At 43.5% G+C, this 16349-nt stretch overlaps 1 protein-coding gene across 11 annotated transcripts in view; it reads right to left on the bottom strand.

Annotated features, from left to right (window-relative positions):
• The window catches only part of LOC138748415 (uncharacterized), a 213260-nt gene that overhangs the window by 45141 nt on the left and 151770 nt on the right, over positions 1 to 16349 (bottom strand). Inside the window, exon 5 of one of the 11 annotated variants that reach the window (XR_011348008.1) lies at positions 2930 to 3575. The exons of 8 other annotated variants lie outside the window; for them this stretch is intronic. The gene's annotated coding sequence lies outside the window, so the exon portion shown is untranslated. Of the gene's footprint in view, positions 1 to 2929; positions 3576 to 7868; positions 8469 to 16349 lie in introns of those variants that run through there. 2 more of the 11 variants (XR_011348005.1, XM_069908572.1) reach the window with 2 other exon arrangements.

A 16349-nucleotide genomic window follows, 5' to 3' on the forward strand; every position in this document is an offset into this window, starting at 1 on the left:
GTCGATATCAGGCAGACAGAGATTCGCCACTTTATCCAGTGCCCCTCACAGAAACCTCCAGCACCTGGTGTTCCCAGGCGGCCTCCCCTCCAAGTACTGGCCAGGCCTGAGCCTGCTTAGCTTCCCAGATCAGATAATCTCGGGCGTATGCAGGCTATTAGGTGCTGTGGAATTTAAAGTGTGTTGAAGTATTAAAGAGCAACCATCGGAAGGAATCCCTGCCGGTCCAAAGTACCGAGTGTTGCAAATTACAAGGCAGCACATAAAGGAGATCGAGTTGAGTGGCAAGAATACAAATCCCTCTCTCACCATTTGTAAGATGGAGACTTCGGTGACTCCAGGAGAGGTGGGAAAGACCACCCTCTTCTGCAACAAAGACGCTAAAGTGGAAAGAATCGATAGCTTCAAGTTCTTAGAAATAAACATCTCCAATGACCTTAACTGGGGAAAGCACACTGATGGTCCAGAAAGCAAGCGAGTGCCCCCACTTTCTTCATGAGTTCAGCATCCTTCCCTTGCCCTGCAACAACTTCTTCAGGTGCACCTTCTGAAGTATGTTTGCTGGATGGGTGAAAACTTGGTGTGGGGGCAGATTTGCTCAAGATTGGAAGAAACTACAGAAGGTGGTGCATGCTCCTCAGAGCACCAAGTAAATCTCTATTCCCCACGCCCCCCCCCACCCCCAGGACTCCAGCCTGGGAAAGGCAGCCCACTTACCAAAGGACCCATCACACCACTCTCCTCTTCCTCTTCCCACCAGGGAGTTGGCTGTAGAGTGTGAAAGCACATTCCAACAAGCTTTAAGAATTTCTTTCCCACAGTCGTCAGGCTCCTGAATAAACCCCACAACAGGTCTATCACGCTGCTCTTGCTTGGTACTAACTGATCTTTCTCTTCATTCTAATGCTCTACTCTGTAAATTGCTCTCTTTATTTGGCTGAATGAATGTAGCGATCAGCCAGTTAAGACTCCTTGCAGAAGAACTCTTCCCAAAGACAAATGTTTACTTGGCTGGATGAATGTAGCGATCAGCCAGTTAAGACTCCTTGCAGAAGAACTCTTCCCAAAGACAAATGTTTACTTGGCTGGATGAATGTAGCGATCAGCCAGTTAAGACTCCTTGCAGAAGAACTCTTCCAAAAGACGAATGAACTGAATAAAATTACGACGCTGGAGAACCCCAGAAGGTCAAACAGTGTTCTTTACACAGCAAGGATAAAGATACATAACCAACGTTTTGGGCTTGAGCCCATCAAGGCGTGAGCAAAATGTAGGCAGGTGCTCGAACAAAAATGGAGGGGTGGGGTGGGGAGGGGCAGGGGGAGAGGGTGCCCGCCCACATTTTGATCAAACCTTGAAGGGCTCAGCCCAAAACATCAGTTTTGTATTTCTACCTTTGCTACATAAAGGACACTACTTGACCTGCTGAGTTTCTCCAACATTGTGTTTTTACTTCAATCACAGTGTCTGCAGACTTTCATGTTTTGCTCTAATAAACTTCTTAAAATACAGGACTGAAAATTGTGTCCACCACTCCTTCTCCCTCAACCATTGCTGAAAACACAAAACTACACTGCCATAGCCACAATTCAACTGCTATGATTTTCCTGAAAATAATTAGCAAGTTTGCCAGGTCAGGGCAAGACAGTGGGTTGGCAGACGTTCCTTTAACCCCGAGACCCAGGTCCAACTCCAGCTTGCACTGAAGGCCTGAAAGATTCCATTCTCTGCTTCTGTAGGAGACCTTTGTGGAGCGGCATTGAATCGGAACAAACCAACTCCTCGTGAGAAAAGAACCACAACTCAAAATAGTCAACACTTGGCACTGACTTGGATCCTAGCCACAAGGAATGTCCGGCACAGGAAGCAAAATTTTGATTCAGATCATTTTCCAGTTTGTTCTCTAAATTTTTAGATTTGTGATATTCTTTCAGACATTGACCATCTCAAAGCATGGGAACCTTCACAGATACACCAAAATGGCATCTCTCCAGTTAGCAATCTTCAAGGTTCACTTATTGCCACATAAATAAACAAAATTTGTTTTCTTTGTCCGTAAAGAGACACAAAGAGACATCACTGGTCCAGTTCCCCTACTGAAAAGGGGAAGCGATTGAGGAGATACAGCATGACTCTCGAAAACTTCTACATGGAGAGCATTCTTCTGGCTGGTTGCATCACTGTCTGGTACGGAGTTGCCCACGTTCAAGACAAGAAAAAAAAAATCACAGATGGTTGTTAACTCAGCCTGCAACATCACAGGCACCAGCCTTCACTCCATCAAAGACACCTACATGAGTCAGTGTCTTAAGAAAGCAGCCTCTATCCTCAAGGACCATCCAGGCCATGCCCTCTTCACTCTGCTACTATTGGGAAAAGGGTACAGGAGCCTGAAGATGCGCACTCAGCGGCACAAGGATGGCTTCTTCCCCTCTGCCATCGGATTCCTGATTGAGCAATAAACCAAACTCTACCTTACTTTGTCCTTTATTTTGTGCACTATTTTCATTTATTTTGTAAGGTGGTTTATATAAATGTTTGCACTGTGATTCTGCCGCAAAACAATGAATTTCCTCAGGTGTTCATGACAATAAATTCTGATACTGAAAAAAGAGTCCCTTCAGACAGAGGCATGGAATGCACGTGAATCCCACCAGCTTCTCTGATGCCACTGTGCTCCTGTAACCTCACAGCCTCCTGCCCATGCCAGCAGTGGATCTGAACTCCAAACATTCAAGTCACTCTCCGAACCCAAGACAAAGAGAAAGCAGCTGACACCAGAGGCCCTTCGGGAGCCCTGCTGGCCATCGGAACCCTCACGAACCTTGGTTACAATAATTTTTGCAAAGCAAATTGAAAAGTTTCAAAACTTGCGGCAACCAGGATCTATGATCAAGTACCACTGAAGCGAGTCTGAACTTTCATTTATTGCACATCAAAACACGAGAATTGTAAAACGATAGAATTTGGGACATCTGGCGTGACTGAAGCAAACTTTGGTATTAATGGTTGAGCTGATTTTTAAAAAATACAGTAAAACCCCTGTTATCCAGAATTCAAGCAACCAGCAACCTCAGGCAAAATAAATTGTGGAAAATAAATAGTTAAAAAAAAAACAAATTGGCGTTACTTCTCCAATCATTAAACACGCAGACTCAAGCTACCAGAAATGCACTTATCTGGCAACAACCAATGCCGAAAAGCATGGATTTTATTGTATTAAAAATCAGCTCAGCCATTAATACCAAAGTTTGCAAGCACATAGAGCTAGGCTGGATGGAATAACAGAAAAAGGTGCTTTTCAAAAACCATCACCACCATCCACTGTTTCTTGCTTATGGGGAAGAATTTAACAGCAAAGAAAATAAATCTACAGCAAATGGAACAGCTCAGCTGGAGAGAGAGAGAGAGAGAGGTTTCAGGTTGAGACCCTTTATCTGGAACCACATGGGTGTCTGCACCATCTTGAAGAGAGTACTGTTCTTGGTCAGTCCTTTCCAGGCCCATCACTGCAGCCACAGTTGAATCATTTCTGCAAACTTTCACCTATTCATACAGAAAGCACACACTTTGACCTGAAAACACAAATTTAAAATGGCACGGTTTTTAAGCTGCAAAACAAGCACAGAGAAATTCAAAATGTTCAGGGAATAATAGGCTGAGAGATTAAAGAGCAAAGTTTACACCATAAAATTTAGTCAAGAATCCATTCTCCCACATATATATTTGACACGAGCGGGACATGTTTATGTCTGGTCTGGTCTATTTGGCATTTGCCCTTCCAGTTCAGTTTCTCAAATATAAATTTTAAACTTTTAAATTTAGACATACAGCACAGTAACAAGCCCTTTCAGCCTGCGAGCCTGTGCCGCCTAATTACACGCAATTAACCCCAGTACGTTTTGAGGGGTGGAAGGAAACCCACATAGACACAGGAAGAATGTACATACTCCTGACAGACAGAACGAGATTCGAACCCCAGTTCCAATCACTGGTGCTGTAATAGAGTTGCGTTAACCGCCACACCAACTGCTCCGCCCCGTGAAAGGTTGTTGAGAATCTCAAAACCAAACATTCAAAAGGTTACACTAGACCTGCCCTTATAGGCTGAATTGTGCACAGGTAATTATTACAGATTTACATCACGTCTTATCCAATCTCATTATCTCAAAAGTTTCACAACCAATAAAGTACTTTTGAAGTTAGACTGGAAGAAATTCTGCAGACTAAATTCTGCTGTCATTCTGGCCCAAATTTATACCAGTGTAATCTCAAGAACATGGGTGACTGTAGGCATTAAGTACATCCTTACACCCGATCGAGTAAAGTCCATTGCAGATCCGCCCGAGGTCACCACTGTCCCTACCTCTGTACTCCCATGCTCTTTTTTCCCCCCCTCTCTTCCTCCTTTACACTATATTTCCTTTAATCTCTCCCCCCCTTCCACCTTCCCTTTCTCCTCTGTTACCCAGCTTTCCTGCAGCTATACAACCAGGAAGGGCCCAAACCCACAGTCTCCAAGTCCTGCCTGTATACTCCTTTCCAGAAACAATCTAGCCAATCTGATGAAAGAGAAACAATTAAAAAGGAAAAAAAAATTAAGGACAGATTATTAAGAATAAATTAAGCCCAGACAGGCTGTCCAGGCACCGCCTGTAGTTCCCCACACAAAAAAATTCAGTCAAGGATCCATTCCCCCACATTTTTGAAGCAATTTCCTTAAATTCAGGCTCCGATTTGAAATGTAAATTGCGGCCTGTTGTGTCAAACAAGATCTGGTGGCATTTATTAAATCTGTGACCATTTTAATACATATTTCATCTTGTTCTCAGAGGAATAGATTTTATTAAATGTGGTACAGTATATTTGACCAATAATGATCAACATGCCAAAATCCAGAATCCATTAAAAAAGTACAATTTCTCACCAGAAAAGGTACAGCATTGAATTTAAGGGATACATTTCCACACAGTTCTGCTGAGTTACTCAATCTCTGCAACTAAGGCATCCAAAGAAAATGGTGTTGGAGCTGGAAAAACATGTCCCAACAGCATTGGACATTGCCACAGCAATACAATCCATAAGCTTGTCGGGACTCCATTTTGAGAGAAGATGGGAAAATGGCTTCAAATTGAAAAAAACATGTCATATAGCAAACCCACAAGCATCTTATGATGCGCTGAGGGGTTGCTTCAGATTGGAGCTCATTCATGCAAGAATAAAGCCTTGTTGATGAATCACAACATCGAGAGCTAAGCTGTCAGGATAACAGAGACTTCAAACCGTCTCACGCTATTGGAACCGAGTGTTTAAAAAGAGCTACTCAATTCACAAATAACTAGGCTGTGAGAGAGGGACAGGGGAGAGAATAACTCAGGAAATGGGGAATAAAGGGAAGAGACAAACAGGAGGGAGCAGGAGAGAAGAATGTGCACAGAAGGACTCAACAAATCATTGGGCCCAATGTGCAGAGCAGGTTCAATGCACCCCAAAGCAGCATTCCAAACCCACTCACATCTTGAGCACATAATGAGCTGAGCCCAGTGGATGCTCCAATCCCAACCCCACCTTCAGTGGGAGGCTCACCTTCCTGAAAGCTTGGTGCACTGGCAAGGGGAGCAAAGATTCCCTTTTAAATTCAGTTTATTTTCCCAGTTATTTGGAAATAGAAGCATTTTATTTAATGTGGGACCTTTCACTACTTGGGGTCATCTCAAAGTGTTGCACAGAGTTTGTTTGGCCTCTCAGTAAAACAGCAGCTCATGGGGTTGAGAACGAACTGGATTTTCAAGTAACAGCGGGGATAAAGCAACGCACCCAAGTGAAAAGGGGTGAAGATAGGGAGTCGTTGTGCTCGCACTTTCACTGCTAATGAGGTTGATGTTGGCAGAACACCAAATAGTGCACGTTAGATTTGAAGGGTAAACGAATGGCTCAAAAAGGCAACCACTCCCATAAAGCCTCCATTTCGGGTGTTCCCCAAAGCAGCAGCGGCCACTGGTCTCCCTTTCTCTTGCACTTCACAATGAGTTTGACCCCTTGCTCAGCACAACTGATGAGACTGTTCTTTCACCACTGGCACGGACTGGCAAGTTGCCTATCGAAGCGAGTCAATTTGGGAAACAGTGCAGGGCAAGAGTCTGAGATGCAAGGAGGAGGAGAGATCTCAATGAGCACAACTCCGTTAGCTTTAAAATAGTCATGGAAGAAGACAGGACTGGCCAGCAAGTCCTGAACTGGGGCAAGGCATGTTTTGATGGCATTGGTCAGGATTAATGTTGAGAGACTGATTACAGGTAAAAGGGGAATCTTTCAGTTGGGGGGGGGGGTGTGGGGGGAGTGGTTTTTAAAAGCAAGGGAGAGGGGAAGTTCAAAAAAAAAGCATGTTCTTTTTAGACAGGAATAGCTGGCACTTTGTGGAACCTGGATGCCCAGAGATCCTGAAGTTCAAGGCAAGGAAAAGGAGGGAATGTCACTTGAAATCAAATTAATCCTTTGAGCATGGTAAAGGATACACACGTTCACTAAAGAGGGAAAGAAGGTGGCTCTAGACAGTCGAGGTTAAAAAGAATCCGAAGAGGTTCTACAAGCATATTAAAAGACAAAAAGAGCCATCAGAGAAAGATCCAAAGGGTTGTCCGTGTATGAAACCAGAGGAGACAGGCGAGGTTCTCAACCAGTATTTCCTAACTTTTTATTTACAGTGGAGAAAGACATGAGGCTAAGGAACTTGGGGAAGTAAATAGCCCTGAAGACAAAGTGTTTGAGGTCTAAAAACACAACTCCCCAGAGCCTGATCAAGTGTGTTTTATTGGAGGAGCAGCAACTAATTTTCCATCTGGGCATCCTCCAACCAGATGGCATTAACATGGACGTCTCTGGTTTCTGCTAGCCTATTCCCACTCTCCTCCTCCCTGTGTCTTCTTTTCCTCCAGCTCTCCACCCCCTTCTCTCTCCAGTCACAAAGCCATCCCTCCTCCCCCGTTTGCTGGTGTGCCCTCCCTCCCTTATCCACCTATTACCTCCTGGCTGTGAGACTGTGCTCCACCCCATGTCCCTCTTCCTTCCCCCTCCCCCCCCACCATTTTGTTTGGTGCCCGCCTACATTTTGCTCATACCTTGATGAAGGGCTCAAGCCCGAAACGCTGGTTATGTATCTGTCGTTGCTATATTAAGTACACTCTTTGACCTGCTGAGTTTCTCCAGCATTGTGTTTTCACTAAGTTGTAGGAGTCCTGGAAGACATATTAATCCTGGGTGGGGTGTCAGAAGACTGGAGGGCAGCTATTGATGCTTTTATATTACAAAAAGATTTTAAGGATTAGCCAGAGAACTACACGTCAGAGAGCTTAACATCAGTTGTGGGCAAGTTACTCCAGGGGATTTTGAGAGCCAGGATGCCGTTGCATTTGGAAAGACAAGGAGTGATTGGGGATAGCCAGCATGGCTTTGTGTGTGGGTAACAATGTCTCACAAATGTAATCATTTTCCTTTGAAAAGGTAATTAAGATCAACTGGCTCGGTGTCATGGTGGGGGGGTGGGGGGCTGGTGCCTTGCTCCCACAAATGAGATATTATGCCCCCCCCACCCACCCTTAGCACTAGTGTCACGTGGCTTCATCCCCACATGCTATAATTATGAGTATTTCTCTGTTACATCGCAGGGAGGGGGGGAGATGTGACAGTAGCGTATGCAGGAGGTTCATAGCAGGAATGGCACCCGCTTCCCCAACCTCCGCACTGACTGAGTCTTTGAACAGCAGTCTGTGTCCCCCCCCCCCCCCCCCCGATTACACTTGTTCCAACACCGAATGAAGATCGATGAAGGCAGGGAAGTGGGCATTATCAGTATGGACTCAAGCAAGGCCCTTGACGAGGTAAATGATAGACTGGACTACCAAGTCACATAGCATGCATCCAGGATCATTTGGAGATGGATGGAAGTAAACGGCTCCATTTGTTGGCTGGATCACTAAGTCTAACTGGAGAGAAATAGAAGAGCAAAATAGTATGAACATATTTGATTTAAAAAAAAAAGGATGTCCCACAATGCAGAGGTAACTGAAAGACCATGATCAGTTCATGGTTTCTAAATGAACAATTCACTGAACTGCAACTCACTGTTTCAATCAGATACTTATCATGTCTGCTATTCTATAGTCTGGATATGACACAAATAAAGACTTAATTTATAATTTCATATCAACGAATAAACCAAACGGTCAAAAGCCACAAAGCCAATGGAACTTTTTTTTTAAAAAGAGCTTCTATTAATCCAAGGTTCAGAGACTAGGCAGTATCAGGCCACCTTTAGAAAATCACGCTGACAAAACAGGGCACAGGGGCTGCTGATTGCTAGCTGACCTGCCAGATCTCGAAGGCAGGAGTCTTGAGTGGGGCCTCTCGTCTATTCCGTGTTGTCCAATCTTAGCCATGTGGCTGTTACAAGTTCTGGAGGTTCTTTAGTCCTTCAAGTTAAAAAGAAAAGGAATGTGCAAGCTTTAGGAAAAGACATGCAGGTTTCAGATCAATTTAAAATACAGATTAGTGATTGGGATGTTGGTAAACTCAAGGGGCTGATGGGTCATTTCCTGTCTCCCTGTTCACTGCTATAAATGAGCACCTGCAACTTGCTGTACAAGAATTCAAGAAGGCAAACAGCTACACCAGCAATTATTATCAGTTAACACACAGTAATATCTCCACACAAGTTGGTACTGCAATACACTGAATGCCCAAGAGCCGTACGCAGTACGGTTAGCAAAGCAGTTATTACGATGCCATTACAGTGCCAGTCACTCAGGTTCGAATCTGGCACTGTCTGTACGGAATTTGTATGCTCTCCCCGTGGGTTTTTTCCCACCCTCCAAAAAACAAGTAGTGTTTATAGGTTTATTGGTGTATTGGGGAAGCATGGATTCATGGGCAGAGGGGCCTGCTACTGTGCTACATATTTAAATTTTTTTTTAAAAAGAGGGTACAGTAGAAGTCTGAAAATCCAGACTGCTCAGGGATTGGGTTGGTCTGGATTCCCAGTCAGTACTTTTAAAATTCAAATTTAAGGAGGAATAAAGAAGAGATGAACAGGTGAATGTTGACAGTGAATTCATGAGCAAATACAGTGTGCTTCATTTATCAAAATGAGCAGTTTTAAAGGAAAATAAGAACGCCGCCGTGCATCTGTGGCCCGTGGAATTAAAAAATTTTAGTTTTCAAAAAGTCCAGATTTTTGGGTGGTCTGAATCTCTGGACTTCTATTGTACAGCAAAGAGGGAGAGGAAGGTTTTTTTAAACTTTCATCTACTCATTACACAAATCTCCACTAATTTTCACAAATCTTCCATGCTCGTTGTCTTGTTGGTTGGTTCCTGTCCTTCTACCAGTTCTACTAAATTATGGGGCTGGGACAAATGGAGGTCGTGGCATAGCATTTCATGAGAGAAAAAGGACACCCAGTTAGTGCCAGGCAAAGTGTCAACATGATTAACAGATCAGGCAAGAACTTGAAATGAGATGAAGCTTCACCTTCGATGCACCAACTCCACCCCATGTGAAATTAGTTACCTCATCCCAAAATGCCTGAGGCTGCCTTGAATCAAAAAGGAAATCATACACAGGCCCTCAGGTTCTGCAGGAATCAAAACGTGGAGGTGAATAGAAAGTTCTATCAAAGAAAACACCTTTAGTAACCACCAGTCAATAAAGATAGGCAGGTCTCAACAACCAAAGAATGAAAATTCAGACACCCTGTCTACAAACAGCAGATACCATCTGGGCACCCATCCAGCAAGTTCATAAAGACAGGACATTGAACCTAATTTGGTGATAACAATCCAGAGAACGGAGGATCTGCTGAAGGTTACTGAGTGCAGGAATGTTTTATGCTGTAGGTATGGCTCGATGAGAAGTGAACCCCCTCTCTGTACAATGACTTTCAGGACTCTTCCTGAGGACTAACCTCGAGTGTGAACTCTTCCGTTCCTCTTGCTGTCAAGTTTCTTAAAGAGTGACAAGTCCCAAATTCCCCATCAATTCTGCCCACCCACCTTTTTGAAACTGCTCATCAATGTCGATCCCATCCAAGGTCCCTCCCTCAACACAAAATTAGCAGATGACACATTATTTCATCCAAATTTTTTCCACACAATTCAAGAATTCCTGTCGTGGGCTCGGGCCCAGAGTCATACATGTGACAAAACAAATCCATACCCTGAAACAGCGGCTAGAACGGAGGAAGACCTGGACTGCACTCAGATCTGGTCTGCTCAGAATCAGGAAGTAACATTCACATCATGCACATGTGGGCCAATGGTCATTACCAACACGTGGTTATGCAGTTGTGGCTTGACAGCCAGATGGAAATTACCATCATTAACTCAACCATAAATGCTCAAAAGGTCACCAATGACCAGATCATCCCCATATACAAAGCAAATATTCTGCACAAAGCAAGTTGGTTCCCAAAACCAGTGTTTCAGGGTCAACGCCAAGGGGAGGCATCCGCGGGCTTTGCCCCCCAAGTAAGGTGTTGTGCCCCCCCATACGGTCACGGTCATTGCTTGGCGTCAGACCTGCCCCTGCATCACTAGAGTGTGCCTAGTGATGCTTGATGCAATAAAAGCAGCGCCCCGGTCTCCTACGTCAGAGGGGCAGATGGTGTTAACGTTTGTCAGCAGGTAGGTCCCAGCATCAATTCAAGAATTATAGCCAACTCCAACATTCACCCTCTCGATCACCAAACTTTGGATGTAGTGGACATCATGAAAGGTGGTTGGCTGCAACTTGCCAACACAGCCAGAAAGTATTGACAAAGCAAACCAGTAAGGGCAGAAAGGAATAACATCACCTGTAAGCTCCATTCCATACATCTTGATATATCCTTCATTGCCATTGAATCAAAATCTTAGCTCCCCATTAACCAACTGCATGAGTGCACTTCGCTACACCAACTGTAGCAGCTCATTTTACCCAGGTCTCATATGTATGGACAAATTCTGGCCTTGCTATTAATGTCTAAGGGGAAAATCAAAGTCAAAGGGGAAGTCATATCTTGGTACAGGTTCAAATCACAGAGCTCAGGTTCTAAAAAAAAAGTCCACAATTGCTCATTCATGTCAGAACCAACTCTTTTTCCAAACAGTTAATGGCTTCTCAACAAGCAGAGTCAATGTCCACCCCATATCAAAAGGGAGGCCCATCTTGTCGTCCGGTTAACTCAAAACCTTCCCATGCCTCTCTGATACCACTGGAGGCACAGCAGGACAAAGCAAATGGTTTAATAGTTTGAGCTGCACAACAGTGCACTGGCTGAAAGGGTAAAATGCAAGTAGGTCACATTTAAAGAGGGTCAGAACCTTGAAAAAGAACATTTTGCTATTTTACAAAAGAACCTGCACAAGTCCAAAAAGTCACCCCATTTATTTCCTTTACACTGGGTCCCATGGTTACTCTCTCACAAGAACATTTAAATAGACTGCACCATCTGGAGACAAACCCAAATGTTTCCTCACCGCACATTCCCTCACTTTAAGCAAACACAATCTTCTTTCCTTAACTCGCCCAGAGAATTGGGCAACGGGAGGGTGGGGAGGAAGTTACGAGTAGATCGAGAAAGGAAAAGAACAACCGATCATCCTTTTCCCATCTTAATTATGAACTGCCTTTTTATTTTCCTTTGGGGAATTTTTCAAGTCTTCTGAAGGGAAAGATGTTATTTCTCTTTTCTTGAATACTGACCAAAGGGCATTAAACATTCCCAGCGACTTGTACTCTGCCCAAGAAGATAAATGCTACAAGAACTCTCACTGCTGCTTTAAATAAGCTCTGAGATAGGAATATACAATTCAGAAATAAATTCAGCTACTCTGACTTCAAGGTTATCCTCGTTTACTTTGCAGGAATTTGTGACCAATAGTTGTGCAGAGTGGTGAGTGTTGTCAGGTGTTGATGGAAGGGACGACTGTCATTTGCTTCCTAATTATTTTTTTAAAAAATCTCATGAACATGAAATTGTTTGATGCATAGAACATGACAGCACATAAACAGGCCACATTAACAGTCCATGCCGAATTATTATCGTAGCTAGTCCCACTGACCTGAACCCCGACTAAAACCCTTCCCATCCACGTCCCTGTCCAAATTCTTCTTAAATGTTAAAATAGAGCGTGCATTCACCACCTCAGCTGGCAGCTCGTTCCACACTCCCACCACTCTCTGTGTGAAGAAGTTCCCCCTAAACACTAGGGAAACATTAGGGGGAATTATTACCATATAACCACTTACAGCACAGAACAGGCCAGTTCGGCCCTACTAGTCCATGCCATAATAAATCCCCACCCTCCTAGTCCCACTGACCAGCACCCAGTCCATACCCCTCCAGTCCTCTCCTCTCCATGTAACTATCCAGTCTTTCCTTAAATGTGACCAATGATCCCGCCTCAACCAAGTCTTCCGGAAGCTCATTCCACATCCCCACCACCCTTTGTGTAAAAAAATTTCCCCTCATGTTCCCCTTATAATTTTCCCCCTTCAATCTTAAACCATGCCCTCTAGTTTGAATCTCCCCCACTCTGATTGAAAAAGCCTATCCACATTTACTCTGTCTGTCCCTTTTAAAATCTTAAACACCTCTATCAAGTCCCCCCTCGATCTTCTACGCGCCAGAGAAAAAAGCCCTAGTCTGCACAACCTTTCCCTGTAACTCAAACCTTGAAATCCTGTCAACATTCTCGTGAACCTTCTCTGCACTCTCTCTATTTTGTTTATATCTTTCCTATAATTTGGTGACCAAAACTGTACACAGTACTCCAAATTTGGCCTCACCAATGCCTTGTACAATTTCATCATAACCTCCCTACTCTTGAATTCAATACTCCAATTTATGAAGGCCAACATTCCAAATGCCTTCTTCACCACACCATCTACCTAAGTATCAGCCTTGAGGGTACTATTTACCACAACTCCTAAATCCCTTTGTTGCTCTGCACATCTCAATAGCCTACCATTTAATGCATATGACCTATTTAGATTTGCTTTAATGCATATGACATCTTTAGATTACAGAAGACATTGTTACAGAAGTGGAAACAATTTTTTCAACAATCCATCCATTCCAGCAGGCTAGAATAGTTTAACTACTGAGAGAATGAGTGGTGCTGATAGAACAGCTCCTTTGCAGTTTCTAGCTCTTGAAAGTCCTATTTTGCTTGCCCCAACATCACACAGGGAATAAGCAATGGCGGTTTGCACAGTGGAAGGTTTATTTTCGGTAGCTAAAACCTGTACAGCACGCGTGGCTACGTGCTACTATTTGGAATTCTCTCTCTCAAAGATAGATCACGTGTTTCACCTTTTATAGGTGAGAAAGGGTTCAGGAATGGCAGAAGTAAGTTTCCAAGTTGCTGAATAACTTCTTTTGGGATAACACATCCAGCAAGACTACATCATGGTTTTAAAATCTGCATCAGTAACTTTTAAAAAAAAAACTGGACATTTAAGTCAACGTGTAAAAATAGCTACACAAGAATGTGGCAGTTTCAAAAATCTTTGCAAATGTATTAAATTATCCTTTGCTCTTTTTATTCATTTGGTTCAGAGTCAGAATGTATTGTCATGAACAAGTCACGAAATTCATTGTTTTGCAGCAGTATCACAGTGTAAACATTCATATAAAACCACCGTACAAAATAAATAAAAATAGTTCACAAAAAGTCAAGGTAAAGCAATATCTATGGTTCATTGATCATTCAGAAATCAGATGGCAACAGGAAAGAAGCTTGTGCTGTTGAGTGCTCGTCTTCCTGTACCTTTTTCCCTGATAGTAGCAGAGTGAAGAGAGCATGGCCTGGGTGGTGGGGGTCCTTGAGGGTAGAGGCTGCTTTCTTATCTTGCAGATGTCCTTGACAGAGTGTCACAGGCTGAGTTAACAACCCTTGGGAGTTCTTTCCTGAGCGTTGACACCTTCGTAATAGACAGTGACAAAACCAGCCAGAAGTTTGACAGTCTTCAGTGACTTCTTGCATGGTGTCACTCTATATTTGACTGGGCAGCCTCTTATAAACGAACAGGAAACTCTAAACTGGGGATGTGCTCCACACATGGCTGTTTCAAATTTGAGTGTGCCTTCCTTATGTACCATCTCACAAAAGAGGGACCCTCAGTAAAATACCAGCTAACATCAGGAAATGCTAAGCAAAGCTTTTAATTATTCAACCCTTGTACATAGTGTAAAGCAAGATGGCTTAATCAGAGGACATGAAGGGATAGCTAAAATTCTTAGCACGCTTCCACTCTGGAGAGAACGTTGGAAATTTCTAACTCAATGTAACCACAATCTCGGCTTCACTTGGTACATGTGGTCATGAGGCACTTTGAAATCTTAAATGACTGGCCTTTCTGAACCAAGGTGAGAGAAAATAAGTTATTGGTTTCTTCTCTTAAAATATACAAAGATGCAGTTTAAAATTATGTTTTCAATATGTAATGGACATTTAACAAAATATGTGTGAACAAAACAAAAAAAATTAGACCGTGGCATTTCTGGTGCATTCAGCCGATGCAGTGAGAAGCAAGAAACAACTCCAAAATCAAGACATTCTTGCTTTCAGAAACCGTTACTGTGGGCAACTCCATCGAAGGGTGTTAAAACTCAAACCGTGATGCCTAACAAGATGGGAGTTGCTCTCCAACTACATCTTTACACATTTCTCAGAACTTCTCTTGTCCATCGAGAGCTGCCCTGGAGATATGGGAGCAGTAAAGAGGGAACAGACAGGTTCAGAGAGGGGAATGGGGAGTCGGGGGGAGGGAGAAACAGATTCAAGGAGAGGTAAGATTAGATTGTGCTCTCAGAGAAAAGCCAGTCCTGCTTTAAGCACATCTGACCTTCCCCCTTTGCTGCACGTCCTCAAACAACCACCACCCCCCACCCCCCACCAAATCATCAGTTTACATGTCAACCAGGATTCAAGACGGTGCTGAGGACAAAAAGGGCTCCTGAAAGCATTCTGACACTGAAGGCTTCCTGATCCTATCGGAGGTTTGGATGTGGAGCTCAGGTTGCCAAGAGATTGAAAAGGAGTATGTGTGGTTGCAGGGGCGCTGGGCAACACTAATGGCAACTCTTTCCCTGACTTACACCAGGCAGAATGCAATTTCATGTTCCGTACTATTACATTACAAAGGAATCTGGTTGATTTCAGATATTCAGAACAGGCATTTTAACCCAGGCATATGTTATTTAGCAATAATGCATTCCTTTTTTTGCTGCCATTTATGAGCCCCAACCTCAATCCATTTTCTATTGTCAGGTTGTTAACATCCAGATGATTCACATCTGCTCCTCATTCATCCATCCTCCACCACTGCACCTTCCCATCCAATTACATTTGCCTTCTGATCTTCCAAATAGTCAAGAGTCTGCAACATTCTTTTCTGTGTTAAACAACAATTCATCTTCACTTCTTCCAATCTAGTGCAAAGCTCACAATACAGCCCCCCGAGACTCAAGAATCCAAACAGGCCATTGTATAGAAAGCCTCTTCAGTCTGCACTTCCAGTTTCCTGTCACTTAAATTCTCCATCCAGCCTCTGGTCTGACTTTCCCATCTAAAGCCCATCATGTTACTACAAAATTCAATGTAATCTTGTGAAATACAAAACATCTTCTGGCTGGGTGTGTTACAAGTTTCTTGAATCAATGTATTGAATTCAACAACGTGAATTGGCCAATTCTGGTGAAAAGTAAAATGATAACATTTGTTCTCCCTCCAGAGGGCCGCATGGTTAACTTAGTGGAGAGCGCCAGCAACTGGTGGGTTTTCTTCCAGGCGTTCCAGTTTCCATTCATCACTCAAAATGTACCGGGGGTTGTAGGTCGATTGGGTGGCACGGGCTCATGGCCCGAGAGGGCCTGTTCCCATGATGCATGTCTAAATTTAAAATTTAAGATGCTGTCCAAGGTACAAGACTTGCCCACATGTTCTGATTTCTCAATCCACCACCATCTGACCTGGATAACAGCACTAAAGAATCCCAAAAAGCATAAACGTCAGCTTCTACCTCCCTGTCATCTTCAAAAGATGCCTCACTACCAGAAATCCCATATTTTAAGCGCAATGCAAAAGTGAATAGAAGGAGTGGCACTCAGAGGAGAAAGGGTGCTTATTTACTTTAGAAAAGTGGTTCTCAACCTCTTGCTTCCCACTCACGAGCCACTTTAAGTATTCCCTATGCCATAGGTGCTCTATGATTAGTAAAGGATTGCTTAAGGTGGGATGTGGGTGGAAAGAAAAAGTTTGAAAACCACTGTTTTAATTGTCCACAATTGACTCATCTTATCTTTGGCTTGG

This window comes from Narcine bancroftii, chromosome 13 (assembly GCF_036971445.1).
Source record: "Narcine bancroftii isolate sNarBan1 chromosome 13, sNarBan1.hap1, whole genome shotgun sequence".
Lineage (NCBI taxonomy): Eukaryota > Metazoa > Chordata > Chondrichthyes > Torpediniformes > Narcinidae > Narcine > Narcine bancroftii.